The sequence below is a fragment of the Macrosteles quadrilineatus genome, unplaced genomic scaffold (assembly GCF_028750875.1).
Source record: "Macrosteles quadrilineatus isolate MER2022 unplaced genomic scaffold, UCM_ALF_1.0 Scaffold_2__2_contigs__length_208266976, whole genome shotgun sequence".
Taxonomy (NCBI): Eukaryota; Metazoa; Arthropoda; class Insecta; order Hemiptera; family Cicadellidae; genus Macrosteles; species Macrosteles quadrilineatus.
In genome coordinates, this window is record NW_026542595.1 from 26,889,262 (window position 1) to 26,901,286 (window position 12,025).

At 32.9% G+C, this 12,025-nt stretch overlaps 1 long non-coding RNA gene across 1 annotated transcript; it reads right to left on the bottom strand.

Annotated features, from left to right (window-relative positions):
- Positions 1–6,133: 6,133 nt before the first annotated feature.
- On the bottom strand, positions 6,134–8,463 carry LOC128986917 (uncharacterized). The gene is made up of 3 exons (XR_008490172.1): positions 8,141–8,463; positions 7,128–7,294; positions 6,134–6,223 (listed from the first exon to the last, which is right to left on the bottom strand). It is a non-coding gene; the product is annotated as an uncharacterized LOC128986917 (long non-coding RNA).
- Between the last annotated feature and the right edge of the window lie 3,562 nt (positions 8,464–12,025).

Sequence of the window (12,025 nt, forward strand, 5' to 3'; positions counted from 1 at the left end):
AGGATAGGTTAATTTAGGTTAGGTTAGGTTAAGTTAGGTTAGGCTAAGTTAGGTTAGGTTAGGTTGGTTTAGGTTAGGTTGAGTTTTGTTAGGTTAGGTTAAGTTTGGTTAGGTTAGGTTTGGTTGGGTTAGGTTAGTTTACTAGGATAGGTTAGCTTAGGTTAGGTTAGGTTAGGTTAGGTTAGTTTAGGTTAGGTTGAGTTTTGTTAGGTTAGGTTAGGTTAAGTTTGGTTAGGTTAGGTTAGGTTTAGTTGGGTAGGTTAGTTTACTTACAATACTCATGTTATTTGATAAACTAACCCAACCTAACCTAACTTACGAACTTAGGTTAAGAGACCATTAGTATTGTAAGTAAACTACCCTAACCAAACTTAACCTAAGCTAACCTAACCTATCCTAACCTAACCTAAGTTCGTAAGTTAGGTTAGGTGGGGTTAGTTTATCAATAACATGAGTATTGTAAGTAAACTAACCTAACCCAACCAAACCTAACCTAACCAAACTCAACCTAACCTAACAAAACTCAACCTAACCTAAACCAACCTAACTTAACCTAACTTAACCTAACCTAAACCAACCTAACTTAACCTAACTTAACCTAACCTAACCTAAACTTACCTATCCTAGTAAACTAACCTAACCCAACTAAGCCTAACCTAAACTAACCTAACTTAACCTAACCTAACAAAACTCAACCTAACCTAACCTAACCTAACTTAACCTAACCTAACCTAAACTAACCTATCCTAACCTAACCTAACCTAATTTAAACCTAAGTTAGGTTATGTTAGGTTAGTTAACCTATCCGGTGATGTTTTACTTAAAAGCGATCGTAATAAAAACTACATATTCTTGTTCAGGATGAAATTCCGCACAATTTGAGTACCCACAACATGGGTTTTGAGCAAAAAAAAAATTCCCCGTTTTCCCGTTTTTTGGTGATATTTTACTTAATAGTGGTCCGATCGTAATAAAATTTAAATATTCTTGTTCAGGAGGAAATTTCGCATAATTTGAGTACCCACACCATGGGTTTTGAGAAAAAAAATATTTTTCCCGTTTTTCCCATTTTCCGGGAAAACGGGACGTTTCCGAAAAAAACGACAATCATTTTTGAAATCAGCGTGAAATTTCGGCTATTTTGAAAAAAGAAATTTTTAATTTCGCGTGAGGTCCGGAGGTCGATATAATTACCACAAAGGTAAGTGAGTTTAATATTGAACTCTCAGTCGACTATATTGTGTCAACTGAGCTTATGGACCCTTCATCAAGTATTGAACACTAAATACTGTAGGTCAATAAGAGGGGACCTACTGCTTCAAATAGCTAACTTAGCCCACTTATAATAATGCTGCTAAGGGCCCATAACAAAAGGACTATGCAGATAACCAAGAAGTGAAGATCAAGACGTACGGTACGAGCAGACATAAAATTGGGCTCACAGGTCTTCATCGATTGTACCAAGGCAGTGGAAGAATGGTGAGACAGACAATCAGAATGCTGAGGTAGATAATCTTAACTTCAAAATATAGCCTAAACAGTATAAACTTTTGAAGGAAGGCGGTGAAGCGAGGAAGTGCTGTGTCATGTAAAGTTGTTTTGTGTTTAAAGTGTGTCTGTTACATTAATTGCCTAGACGGCCGTGTTGCCTAGCCTAGGTATGGCCTGTCAAGTGTTTTGTTAAAAATCTGTGTCTAATGATGTCACAGTACTATGTTTATTTGTTCATACAACAATCTGTGTTTAATGTGTTTTTCACCGTCAAAGAATGTAGGCCTACGGTAGAAAGTTTAAACTAAGAAAGGTAGGCCTTAATATAACCCTAACTTACCTAAATAGACCTAAAAAAGTAATGTATCCTATAACTTTCTTTTAGCTACTATATCTGTGTCCTTATAGTAGGCCTACTTAGATTAAGTTACCCATATTCAGGGGAACAGTTTCGCAGAGAACCTAGCCTACGATAATTTATCAGATGAAATATTTTTGTTTAACTTAATATACCCTATGCGATAACTTACCTATCGTAATCGGTTCACTTTTAGGCGATACAACTTACCGTACATATTTATCATGTAGGCCAAGGCCTATTTCAATATTGAACAATTTATGCCTAAGATCTTTTTTTAAGGAGACTCTTTACACTGTGTAGCCTACTTTTTAGTTTATAATAGGCCTAATAACAAAGGTAACATTTCTAAAAATCAACATGAATCTTTTGTGTATGATTTGTTAAAGAGATAAATTTTTAAATAGCCTACATAAGTTAGGCTACGGTAAGTTAACTTTGATCTTTTTCATGAGTTTATAAAAATTTAGGCTATTTTTCTTACCTATGTTACCTACTGGGTAAGTTACAGTTCCGCAGAGAACCAACAATAACTTAATTATTTTATCAGATGAAACTTATCGGTTTGATTTTAACTTAACTTAATATCGTAGGCCTAGGCCTATTGAATTTAAGTTCATCATACATTTACCATATGATATAAAAAAAATAACGTTTAAAAAATCCCACTTCCCAGAGCCATAGGTACACCTACCGAGGTAACCAAACATTAAAGAAGCATTTTATTGTTTTATCCTTGGTTGTTTTGCTATTAGGTAGGCCTAGGCCTATTTGTTTTGTTTCTTTTGGGTACACTTCCATATCTGTTGGCACAAACAACCGAATGAGTAATATCAACCGATATATCGAATTAAACAATCGAATAATTAATATTACTCATTCGGTTGTTTGAGCCAAAGATATGAAACTGTACCCTTTCTTTTTAATAGGCCTAACTTATTATTTATTTTTGGTCAATTGTAAATTAGTCCTAGACAGTAGTTTAGCCTAATTTCTTAAATAGGTATGAACAAAAACCGTACCAACCATAAATCAATTTTATGTTTAGCGACATACATTGGAAAAAAAGAATTTTTTTAAATTGAAAAATTGAATCGGATAAATATTGATATGCATTGTTAAGATGAAATGTATTTAACTTACTCATCCGATAAAATATTTGGCAATTATATAGTATGTCTACATTAAGAAATGATGCAATTTTTAGATGTTTCCTTACAGTATTTTTCACGCTGATTCCAAAAATGCAATCCGTTTTTGTCGGAAAGATTCCTAAGTGGATGTAAAACGAAGGCTAAAATTACGAATCTAAGGTTCATTTCGCGGTTCGGATGGTAATATGGCGTGGTCTGGACGGGTTCGAATGTGGGCTGAGGACTGTGTGAGCAAAGCAAACAGCTGTTTATACTTGACTCAATGCGGAATTAAATCAATTTGTTTTGAAACTAAATAATCAGCTCTTAGTTAAGTAGGCATGTGGGGAAGGTAGGATGGGTTTTATGTGAATTTGTGACTGTATTAAGTGTTTTGAAGTTAGGTTCGATTAGGAAGGTAACGTTTAGGTTATAACGAACCGGCTCATTAATTTATGCTACCTCCAGACTGTCTTTGCACAATTGAAATAGTGGTTGAAACACAATGAAATAACAATATAAAAAATGCTTGCAAACAAAACAAATTGAAATATTTATCTTGTTATTTTTACCTTAAATTCAATTTCCATAGGTAGGCCTACAGTACTTTATTTGTTTCTATATACAGGCTTCTATTCTTCTGGTAACATGGTCCTACAGGTTAAAATACTTAAATAATAACATTCCCACATAGCACCGAATATTTATTTGATATCAAATAGCTATCAAATTTTTGACATTTGAATATCAAATTGATATTCACGAACATTCGTTTGATATCAAATAAACGTTCAATTTAGGTTCAAACGTCACTCAATTTTACATCAAATAAATATTCAAATTGAATATAAAATAAATATCAAATTTGACATTCATAAATTTATTGGTAAAATATAATAAAGAGAATATGATTGAATTTACATTCACATTTTAAATATCATGGTGATAAATATTGAAATAACATTTTTGACATTCGAATATTAAATTAATATTCGCGAACATTCATTTGATATCAAATAAATGGTCAATTTAGGTTCAACCTCACTTAATTTGACATTAAATAAATATTAAATTGAATATCAAATAAATGTCTCATACATTTATTGGTAAAATATGTTTAGAAGAATTAGGTTGCATTTTTTCACATTTCAAATTTCATGGCGATTAAAATAATATCAGTTCAGACTTCTTTACTGTTCTTACCTTGATTTGACTTATTATTCTGAAGTTATAGGTAGTTTGTTAAAGTTCTTGGGTGACCCAAAAATGTAAATATATATATATATTTCTTATTTGACAAAACATTAACAAAAGTATCACAAAACATATTTGTTTAAAACAAAATTGCATTCAAGGAAAACATTTTAAAGAAAAAAGTTTGTTTGTATGATAAAATAAGTTTAATTAAAAATTATTTAAACACAAATATAAAAAAGATATGTACAATTTACAAAAAAAATAATTCTGGTCTTCTTCATCTCCCAAATGGCCTTCTTGAGTTTTCTATTGTTCCTGTAAAAGAGGTTCAACAGAGTTATTTTCTAAGACAGCTATAGATAAAATATAATATGTTAGACAAGGGGTCTCCAACCCTTTTTCCTCGGTGAGCACTTTTTTTGTCTAAAAACGCCACTGATTTAGCGACTAACGTTAATTGTTCGCTACTCTATCGAATCACAACATCATCTACTATCGATGCGATTGTAGTTGTCATTTGTCACAAGGTAAAGGCTTTTTGTGATACGGACAAAATGAGAGCATTCTATTATAAAATTAAAATGTCGTAACCTAACCAAATTAACCAAACTTGCTGATTGTGAAAAAATTGAATTAAGGTTTACTACGGACAAAATGAGAGCATTCTATTATAAAATTAAACTGTCATAAGCTAACCTAACTTGCTGATAATATAAAAAAATATACAAGATAAAAATTGAATGAAGATTAGATTTAACAAGGTTAGGTTTGCAGCCATGGAGAAGGTAAAAAGTTTTTTTGAGCATACGTCAATAGTATAGGATAAAGAAAATAAGTTTGCCAAATTTTATCAAAATCTATCCATAAACAAATAAACTACATAGTTTCCTTTTTTAATAATCTAAAATATAGTTCTGTTCATAAAATAAAATTATAAATGCCTCTAATTCTAACGAAAGATGTGCAATTAAGAAGTAATCACATTCTAAGCTAAATCTTTGACAAAAAGTTCAATGATTTTTTTAGTGAGAATAGGCTATAAAATTTGACACTTAAAATGTCAGCTAGTTTAAGATTTCAGTTTGTAGTTCTGCCAATTAGGATCAATTAAAAATATATATATTTAAATTAATCTGCCGCTACTTGACTACTACTAATATTCCCCTAGGCCTATTGAGAAAAAATTAGCAAGTGAGAGACATTTACTATGTTCCTATTTAAATACGTTAACCTGCCAACTTGGAGACAGGGTATTGTACACAAATTTTGTTGAATGGGGAAGAGACAGTTAATTGCTCTTAATTATGGTATGAGCCTCGAGGTAAATAAATATCCCATGGCTGAGCCTGCATTCATTGACAAAGTTCTCTTTTTACACCTCAAGGAAATCACGGTCAACAATGAAGGGTGTTGCTGGGATTGCAAAAGACAATCACGGCACCGTTGAGACTGCAGTATAATATGCTCGTGAGTCTTGGCGAGATCACGGGAGATGATCACGATATAGCTGAGACCACCTGACCACACGTGTTTACGCAATCGTGGGAGAATATAATTGGTGTTTGCTATAAAAAACAATAATTATCAAAAACGTATGCTGGCTTTCTGCTGGCTGGAATAAAACTGCACGAGGGCCGGATGTAGCCCACAGGCTGTAGGTTGGGGACCCCTTCGTTAGGCATTTTTAAGACCTATTTTTTTACTATACCTGTACTTTATAATTAAATTTGTCGATAAGGCATTGAGTTCTTGACAATAAAGAAAAAAGAGATGGATAAAACCGCAGATTAAGTTTTGCTCATTTGCATAGCCTGTCACTGAAAATTCACAATTTGAAAAGAAAACATCACAGTAGTTAGATAAGTTCTATATTAGGTAATTAGATAAGCAATCTTTTCTTTAACCTAAATTATAAATAACACAATAAATTTACCTTGCATCAATACTAAACTTTGCTGGGCGAAGCCAATTCTTGATTATAGTAGCAACAACATATATTTCCATTACACCACGATCCTAGTGTTCTTGCGTACCGGTTCTGCCTCTGTATAAAAGAGATTAGTATTAGCACTAGAATTTGTATATATTTTAATTTTCCTGATCAACACCCAGGATAGCCTACAACTAGGTACACATATTAAATTGTTAGTGAAATCTATTTTATATTTTGATGGCATTTGCTTCTTTTGAGTAGCCTTGTTAAAGCTAAATCTAAATTTGAAAATTGAAAATTTTGACCTAGGTAGTGGCAAAAGTAATCCTCAGTCACTTGAACGGACAAATATTGGGGTGAGCACTGACTGAAATGAGTGCAACGGTCGGATGTAGTTTGGTGTGTGTATAGGCCTATGTGTGCGTTTAAAAAAATTCAACTAATACAGTTTTCTTTTGCACAAGTTAGCACTGCCGGAATATTTATATAGTGTAAATCAAAGACTTCCTGTATAAGTGGGTCACAAAAAAGAGAAACTCTCTTAACTGTGTGATGAACCTTAGGCTACGTTATTACCCAATAGGTACCTATCATGAATTAGGTTGTGTTTTGGTGGTAGAGCCTAACTTATCTACAGTTACTAAGAGAACCTGCGATATATTATCGGACAGTATATATATCTGATTTGATATTAATATTGCAAAACCAATTCACCAAATCTGCAAATCATAACTCAATTTGATGTTTACATAGTGAAAAAACATAGGGAACGATGTATTGAATCGGATAATTATTGATATATAATGTTATTCATCCGATAATATATTGCAGGTTCTCTGCGGAACTGTACCCGTTATGGCAAAAAAGACATACACAGTCATGGCGTATCAAACAGAAAAATTGAAATAAAAACACCTAAGTTTGAAACTTTATTTTAACTTTGAGAAAACCTAATTGAAATATATGTATGTCTACCTATTATTAATGTCTGATTGTAAATAAAAAAAAAACTTACGCAAGATAGCTGGCTTCAGATGCAGATTGCAAAAGAAAAAATTTATTCCTCCTTCCCAGCCTACAGGCTGCTAAACAGCCACTTTGTCACTCGGGAGAATTGGTACCGTAGGCAAATTATTCACTGCTACCAAATAATAACTTCCACCAAAGCTGCAGAGTTATCAACTGAAACAATGGAGAGAAAACTACTTTTAGTTAAATTCATGCATACCTTTCTCTGGCCTAAATATGTATCAAGATTAGTTAGGCCTAATCATTGGTTGGTAAAGGAAGCAGACAACAACTAAAATACAAAAGACTAAGAGACAATACAGGGGTAGACTTTCGTATCTGTTGTCAAAAACAACCGAATGAAAATATCGATCGTTATAGCCTATGTTCATTCAGTTGTTTTTGACAACAGATACGGAAGTGTACCCCAATTCAGTTTAAAAGGAAAATGGATTTCAAATAGGCTAGGCTATTTCTTTTATAATACCGGTAAATTGTAACCTGGTTGAGGTAGAATATGTTAGGCCTAGGCTAGCCTAAATTAAGTTAACTTATTCTTGATGGTGAATTTACATAAACTTAAGTTAGTGACTGACGTAAAATATGACCCACATAACTTAGTAATATTTCAAAATTAGCCTAACAAGGTATTACAACACAGTATGGTATTCCATTTGCCTTGTAAACCAGTAAGTTAGTCCTACTTACTAGCCTATATATTGAACACTATTTTCATCCGGAAGTTGCCCTTTGAAGCTAAATAAACTACTGGTTCAGTAAGAACTAAGCAAGCCGCCTAACTTAGTAGCTTACGCCTAGGCCTAATTAGTATGCAGAAAAATACTTCCTCTAAAACAGATTGCCTATTTTGAGGTTTCAGATTTATCTATTTATACTTAAGTTAAGGCATTAGGAATGATAAGTTGGCCAATTTAATTTCTACAGTAGCTTAACTTAGGTCTAGGTAAGGCCAAGGCCTAAAATACGTCTATTTTACTAGGTATAGTGACTTATACTTACATACTCCAAGGATCAAAACGTGAAAAGATGTTCGGTGTAGGTTATGCCAATACCCAGTCACAAAAATAACAACTCTAAACTAACAGTGACACACACTAAACAAAATATCAGCACACTTAAGTTAACTGATTTGAGGTTATGTCTTGTTCTTGAATCTTGATACTCTTGTTGCTTCCATAGTATTTTCACTACTTGTGTAGCCTACTCAACAAGTTAGTTGTCATAGGTACATTTTACATAAATCGTGTACTTTCCCTCAAAATGGGCAATTTGTTGGTTAATAAATAAATAAATCCACACCGTGAGTAAACTGGCCACCACTGGTCGCGCGGATTTTGTAATTTGTTTTGTTTTGTTTTGTTTGCTGAGTTAGGTTAGAATTAAGTTGGTGTTTTGTCTTCAGTCTTCCTCTCTTCCTTTCATACGAATGGGCCAAGTCAAGCTCAAACTAGATACTTAACATATTTTTAGAGTTATATTACACTTAAAAAAATTTAAATTTACGTTTGGTTTAATTTACTAGTAAAAATAAAATGATAAGGCCAATCGTTAAGAGTTTGACTTTTTTATTAATAAACAAAACTTTTAAAAAAGCTGTGTTTCCTATTCACTCTTCTTGAAATGTGTAGTAAGCCTAGATTCAGAAAAATATCAGATGTTCCAACAACTCCCCCCCGCCCCCGAAAAGTCAAAATCCATCATCAATTAATTAAAAATTACAGTGTTCAGTGTTCCTTCCTATTATTAATTATTTTGAGATAATTGACCTCCGACCTCCATGTTACAAACTGGGGCCCATTTCATAATAAAGTACAAACTAATATTATTAGTAAATCAGCTGATTGCCCAATGCAAATCTAATGGAAATAACAAGTTACAAGTTGTAACTTGTAACTTGTAGTTTATTATGAAATGGGCCCCTGTAGGCTGGGGACTAATTCTTTACTCTAAAAAATTTAAAAAGTTAAATCTAAAAATTTTTAAAACTAGTATATTTGGAAATTTTCAAAGAGAAAATCAAATTTTTAACATTAAGAATATTTAGATAATATTCTAAATTTGATGTTATTTGACTTTGATATTTTGAAGATACAATAAATATTCAAAGTTTGACATTGTTTGACTTTGACATTTTGAACATTAAATGAATATCAAATAAATATCAAATTTTTGATTTGACATAGTTTGATATATTGAACGTTTATTTGATATCAAATAAATATTCTGTGCTATGTGGGTTGTTATGCATTTTAAATAGTAACATTGTTTTGCATCTTCCCTTAAGAAGGAGTTCCAGATTACTTATAAAGAAAATGATTTTAATAAAATAAAAAAGTATATAAGATGTTTTAACATTAAAACCTAATGAACTATGCATTAAAAATTCAATAAAAATTAAAAAGTGAAAAAATTGTTAGTAAAAGTTTTGAACATGCCCGACCGGGATTTGAACTAGGGACTCTAGCATTGAACTCCGATCAGTTAGCCACTACACCACGGCCACTTCTAATCAAGTAAGGTAACGAAAGCCATTACGAATACGAGAAACGAGAATCTAGGTCTCGTAATTGTAAGATAACATTTCCCAAAAATTGTCTTGCTCGGTAGAACTTTTACCAAACGAAATTCGACTGACTACAACAGTTCCTACAGATTTAATCATTTATTGATCTCATAGGCCTATCTATCAATGAAGTAAAAAATTGGAATATTTTAAAGAAAATGTCAAGAGGGGTTCACCAGTTAATTAATAATAAAAAAAGTAAGCCATAGATAAGTTAGGCCTACACACAATGTTATCGTAGGCTAACTTAAGTACTTTATTACTTTTTTTTAATGGTCCTTTACTTATGCTAAAACAAATGGTTGGCAACCATATGACACAAAAACAACATTGATTGTGAAAGGCCTACAATAAACAACACTCTACAAACTAAACAAATAAAAACAATTTTTTTACTCATGCGTTAATTTAGTTAAAGTTTTTTTCATTTTCTCTGTCAATGGTTACTATCTTTTTTAGGCTTCGATTTTATGAGAATAAAGTGTGGATAACATAAAATGTTAGTTTGTCTCTTAAAACACAAATTTTACCAATTTCATATTCCATATCTGGTCAGATCTGGATGCCAGATACGATCAGATCTGTGATGCCAGATCTGAACTAATTCCATACCTGGTTATATATGGGTGCCAGATCTGGAATATGTCCAGATATGTCATCCCAGATCTGGGACCAGTCCACTTTCCCGGCTGTGATAATATTCAATAGTTTGATGCCATAAAATGGTGTTAGTCAAATTAACCCTGTTCTCATAAGGGTTACTAACACCATTTTATGGCATCAAACTATTGAATATTATCACAGCCACCTACATCATGTATTAGAGGTGGCTGTGTGATATTATTCATAAGAATTCTGAATTAACCACAGTACTCAAATTGCCATTCGCGATAGACCTAGGGTACTCTTGCATTACTTGCTCTAGCTTTTATAATTAACATTATTAATTCAATTTATGATAGGGCCAGGGGCCATCACATAAGGTTTAAAATCTTGTAAATTTTATGTTTTTTTTAACTTTTATGGTTGATATAGGGGATAGAGTCTTACTGTTATTCAGTGCTCGATTTGGGGGGAATGCAGTGGAACGGAGTTCCGGTACCTCTCTTTCAGAAAGATAAAAATATTTGCATAAATAGTTACCTACATAAATAGATATTTCATTACATTTCATTTGGCTTCAGTTAAAAAAGGTAGCCTTAAAAAAACTTGAAATGAATGATGAACGGTTTGCTGAATATAAGAAAGAATAGTATAAATATTAATAATTCTCTCAATTCACCGTAGCAACGTGGTTACAACGAGGTTTTTACCAAAAAGTTTGCCGAAACCTTTAAAATTTGAATTCAGGGGATTTTGTGGGTAATCAAGACTTGGTTCCGGCTAATTCCAGGGATTACCACCGGATTTTGCGGGTAAAATGAGCAAGTTGTGTTAGCAACGCTGGTCATCACTGCAACTGTCGCCGCACGAACTTGCGGCGGGCCGCAGAGGCAGGGTTAAGGGGCACCAAAGACTAAAGACAGATTATATATTAAGGTAGCCTATATAGAATTGTCTTCGTTCATTCTCATACGCGACTTCGGAGCGTACTCCTAGTTATTTAATACATAAGGTTGCTTAGTTTTAAAATAAACCTTCAAATCGACAGTTAAACGACAGTTTTAATCCTCCCGAATTCCCAACTCATACCTTCAAATACCCAAAAATTCCTAACTTTTACACTTTTCAAAGATGAACCGCCTAAACATCCTAAAGAACTTTTACCTTTTCCAACAATGGAAACTGTTCCTTGGACCATCATTGGGCCTTGTCTTGTAAGGTCTTGGTGGTGAGGACTTATGTTACTAATATCTTACAAACTTAAACATGAGAGTTTCGATGGTTAAAATTACAAACAAAAAACAGATAAAATGAAAATGAATTCGTGTTATTGATTTTGAGCGTGTTCAATTTGATTTAAAAGCTTCATTAATTTGTTAAAGTGAGGGGAGATGAGGGACAGACTCATTCAAATTTATGACGTTTCATTATTTGTATTACTCAAGGGATATGTGCGTGATCATAAACAGTGATCCACGTAAATTGCAAAACAGATATAGATGATAAATACAAAAACCTTTCAAGATATGGAATGCCAGTTTTCTGTGTGTTTATTGATTACTTAAGTTGTACACACCTATAGTTGAATAGATACAACTTCCGTATCGGAGAGGTGTGGAGGGGTAGCGAGCAGTGGGGAGACTGTCGTTGCGATGTTGCCGCGTTGTTATAGTCTGTCTAAAATAATTGTGCGGTTGGAATTCAACATATGATTTCCC